This window comes from Sardina pilchardus, chromosome 13 (assembly GCF_963854185.1).
Source record: "Sardina pilchardus chromosome 13, fSarPil1.1, whole genome shotgun sequence".
Lineage (NCBI taxonomy): Eukaryota > Metazoa > Chordata > Actinopteri > Clupeiformes > Clupeidae > Sardina > Sardina pilchardus.
This window is the reverse complement of record NC_085006.1, coordinates 26,426,949-26,431,948: the sequence shown is the minus strand read 5'-3', so window position 1 is coordinate 26,431,948 and position 5,000 is coordinate 26,426,949. Positions and strand designations below refer to the sequence as shown.

Below are 5,000 nucleotides of genomic sequence, written 5' to 3'. Positions count from 1 at the left end.
AACATTGATTTGGACTTTGATTTTGACTTATAAAAACGACCTCTTCAAACTCACTTTGGTCATGGGACGCTAGCCCTGGCATCCCCATCATGCAGAACCACAACCCTTTTTGGCACTTTTTGATGCACTGACAACCCCACTGGCATTATATTCGAAGTTGAAAAATGCCGCTTGCTGCCGACAAGGGGTAAAAAACAAATCTTACATCATGTTGAGCTACAGTGATGCAACATTTGCAGTCCAATATCAGTTAAACACATTGAATACAAAACAGACATACACACAGACAGACACAGACACAGACACACACACACACACACACACACACACACACACACACACACACACACACACACACACACACACACACATACATACACACACACACACAAAGACACACACACACACACACACACACACACACACACACACACACACACACACACACACACACACACACAGACACACACATATAAACACACACACACACACACACACGCACACACACACACACACACACACACACACACACACACACACACACACACACACACACACACACACAGAGCACAGTAAACTCAGTCTGCAGCATACCTCTATCTGGTGTGCTTCTGGCGGATGGGGAATCTCATGAAGACGGAGGACGCGGCGTCAGGCTAGCGGAGAGGGACGGGTCGACTCCAGAAGAGTCATGAGGCAGGCGCGCGCTGCCCGGGGAACCACTGCTCAAGATGTCTGACCGCACACATCAGATGCCTCCGTGTCCAGGCAACCACGACCGCTGGGACAGTGAGGAGTGAGGGGGGGGGGGGGGGGGGGGGGGGGGCTACTAGGGCCCAATCGACCTGGAGGAGGGCAAGAGCAGAATTGGAAAAAAGGGTTTAGAAGGTCAGGCTGGATTGAGCTGAGAATCCCCGACTGTCCCCTCCGACTCCTCATCACCCACAAGTGAGCAGACATAATGAGAACAGACAGCATCTCACATGGTTGGCCAACATGTTTTCCACGCTATGAAGAAACTATGTCACCAAAAAATGACAGCGCTGGCGGAAAATGACAACACTACCATCTGTTCCTGAGTAGAATTGTATCTTAATGACATGTCACCAATTTGTGGTAGTCAATCAATATCGCTTCAACTCCCTGTCTTGTTGTGCTGTGCTGTTGTATTCGTTTACCATCAGCAGATATTGAAGTATCAAAACACATTGGTTTAGTGTCAATACACTCGAGAAAATCCAGTAAGAAAATGACCCATTTATAAACTGTATATAAATATAAAATGTAAACCATATGTAATTATTCCATGACAAATGACCTCACAGTTGGTGAGCTGTGAGAGGATAAATTCGACAGCTTATTTTACTTTATTTTATTCATCACCTGCTTTGAAATTTCAGGGATGCTGGAAAACATTAAAAAAAAGATAGAAAAATAAAAATAAAACATCGCCCCAGAGGATGGGGGTTCATTTGCATTCAACATCGTGAGCAACTGCACACAGCTAAGGAACATCACAGGGAAAGCCTGCCAGGCCCTTGGCCACCAAAAAGATAAATAAATAACAACGGAGAAAAACAAACAAACCTTACCCCAAAAATAAAGAAGGAAGTGAGACAACGAACAGAGCTCGAATGCACAGCATTCCAAAAATTAGTTCTGGAACATTCAGGACCTATTCCGGAAATGTCAAAAAAAGGTGTCCTATAGCATGTCAACTCGTGTTCACCTCAAATGCACCCCTCCCACCCTCGCCCACACACACACACACACACACACACACACACACACACACACACACACACACACACACACACACACACACACACACACACACACACAAACACACACACACACACACACACACACACACACACACACACACACACACACACACACATTTCCCTTCCCTCCCTGCACGCCTAATTCAGAGCAGCCGAACCCTTGTTAATTCTGCCAAATGTACATCTCATTGAAGTCCCATGTTCTACCCCTTTTAAGCATCATCTAATGAGTGCATTGCCGACAGTGCCAGCTGCTGTTTCATAGCAGAACACTGCACTGTTAACCTACATCAGGCCAATTATTTCTCTGGTGAGTGCCTCGAATGTAAAATCTTGGGAGGCGCGCCTATTTCTGTCTCTGTTTTATGGCGTGTTGAAAGAAATGAATATGCAGGGGTTTTAAGCCTTACGTTCCTCATTTTCTAATACCCGCCTCTTAAGGAAACGCACTGTCCATTAACATGAGAGAGGGGCTCGTTCACATGCAGAGAGAGTGTTGCCTGCTCTGGGGAGAGATATGAAAGGGAAGGAAAGAAAGAACGACTGATAGAAAGATGAGAAGAAAAAGGAGGAAAATAACATTTCATCAATGAGATAAATGGATGAAGAAAAACATCCTCTGAGGGTCTTTGCCACTTGTGCTAAAGGCACTCCAGCTATCTCTATGGTCTCCATCAGTACACCATGTTGGGATTCCCAGGATGCAGAAGTCTTTCTCTCCTCTTGCACCTACCACCCCCCTCCACCCCTACCCCCATAAATGGAGCAGTCTGGGCCACTAAAATAACCCAGCCCCCACCTCATCCTTCAAATATAGAGTCTGATGGGTCCCCTGAATGCAACAGCAGTCTCTCCTGCCCAACACTGCCTCTCCTTCTCTTCTCTTGCCCAACACTTCCTCTCCTTCTCTTCTCCTGCCCAACACTTCCTCTCCTTCTCTTCTCCTGCCCAACACTGCCTCTCCTTCTCTCCTTCTCTTCTCCTGCCCAACACTGCCTCTCCTTCTCTCCTTCTCTTCTCCTGCCCAACACTTCCTCTCCTTCTCTCCTTATCTTCTCCTGCCCAACACTGCCTCTCCTTCTCTTCAAGGGATTAGAGCAGACTTGGTTCCCATCTCTCTTTACCCAGACTGCATCTCTCTTTACCCAGACTGCCTCTCTCTACAGAAGTAGAGCAGGCTGAATCCCACAGCCTCTCTCTCCACACACACACACACACACACACACACACACACACACACACACACACACACACACACACACACACACACACACACACTCCAACGCCTCTGCCACAAACACACACACACACACACACACACACACACACACACACACACACACACACACACACACACACACACACACACCTCACCCCTCCCCTCCCCTCCTCTCCAGAAGTAGGCCACCCTGGACTTGATGCCCAGCCTGGATCTACTGTACATGCACAGAGTCTTCATATCTCCCTCCCAGTTCTCTCCACAGACCTGTCCACACACACACACACACACACACACACACACACACACACACACACACACACACACACACACACACACACACACACACAGAAAAACACACGCAAACACAAAACACACACACACACACACACACACACAGAGACACTCGCAAACACAAAACACACACACACACACACACACACACATACACACACACACACACTAACAACCCCTATTCCTTCATCATAGGCTGTAAAGCCTGTGGTATCCTCCAACTGCATTAGCCACGCCTCTCCCATTTCTCTCCTCCTCTTGTGATTGGCTGTCCAATCTGCATGCATGACGACGCCTCCACATCTCACTCCCAGCCCTGCCCTCTCCACACACCCCGGCAACAGAGGCACTGACCTGTCCAGAGTAAATACACCACACACACACACGCACACGCACACGCACACGCACACGCACACGCACACGCACACGCACACGCACACACGCACACACACACACACACAGACAATCTCTTTTTTGCCCCTTTCCCTCTGTCATGGGAAAAGGAGACCCACACAGAATCACTAAACCACCCAACTCCCCTCCATCTCTCTGCCTCGGCTGGAGCTGTGCTGGAGGTGCACACCTAGACCTGGCTATCCACTCACACACACACACACACACACACACAGACAGACACACAGACACACTCCACTCTGCATGCTCAGAGAGAGCCTCTGCGCACCTCACAGCCTACTCCCTCTCTCTCTCTCTATGCTTCTCCCAGCGCCTGCTTATTGAGGGGCCAGTGCATCAGGTGAGGAGGAGGAGGAGGAGGAGGAGGGAGGGATGCCTTGCGAGCTGGGCTCTTCTAAGTAGGCAGTGTAGAAAACGAGGGAGAGCAGGAGGTTGGGGACTGGTTCAGTCGACCCAGTGGGGGTTTTAATGGGATGGTGGCTGGGCGTCTTAAAGTGGAGTATGCCTACTACAAACTGATTAGAAACATTGAGGGGTTTCTGGACGTGTGGGGGGTTGGGGGGTTGCTATGTTGCTATGGGGGGTTGCTATGTGCTATGTTGGGGGGATGATGTCCTTTTTAAGATATGATGTATTGGGGTTTTAATGTGTGGATGTATTTAGGAATGTGTGTTTGCGTTGTATGAGGCACGCCATGATTTCATGTGTCAAGAAGTGAGTCAATAAAAGGTGATTGAACCTATCTCTCTACCATTTTTTCTCTTTCTCTCTACCTCTCTCTCTCTCTCTCTCTCTCTCTCTCTCTCTCTCCTGCTCTCTTTCTCTCTCTCTACCTCTACTGCTCTGTCTCTACCCCCTCTCCGTGGGGCCCAAAGTAACTTCAGAGGAATTGAGCGGTCCAGCTGGCGCGGAAGGGAACAGACGCACCTTTGTTGCCGACGCTCCCCGACCCTGGCCATCCCCCCGTCCGTCCCCACGCTGCTGCCCCGAGAGGCCTCGCCTCGTCTCGCTGGTCAGAAGAGACCCGTCTGATCAGTGCAACAAACCCTCAAGCAGCGAGCGCCGCGCCGCATCTTAATGCCCGCCTGCGATGGCGCGAACGAGAGAGAGAGAGAGAGAGAGAGAGAGAGAGAGAGAGAGAGAGAGAGACAGAGAGAGAGAGAGAGAGAGAGAGAGAGAGAGAGAGAGAGACAGAGAGAGAGACGCTGGCCTCGTTCGGGGGAGAGTGCGGGGAACCGGGGAACGAGGGGGGTGGGGGGGTGCTGAGGGGAGGGGGTACCTCCTGCTCA

At 49.8% G+C, this 5,000-nt stretch overlaps 1 protein-coding gene across 1 annotated transcript in view; it reads right to left on the bottom strand.

Annotated features, from left to right (window-relative positions):
- The window catches only part of zgc:172282 (leucine-rich repeat and fibronectin type III domain-containing protein 1-like protein), a 73,220-nt gene extending 72,513 nt beyond the window's left edge, over positions 1–707 (bottom strand). Inside the window, exon 1 of the mRNA XM_062553235.1 lies at positions 595–707. The gene's annotated coding sequence lies outside the window, so the exon portion shown is untranslated. The remainder of the gene's footprint in view (positions 1–594) is intronic.
- Between the last annotated feature and the right edge of the window lie 4,293 nt (positions 708–5,000).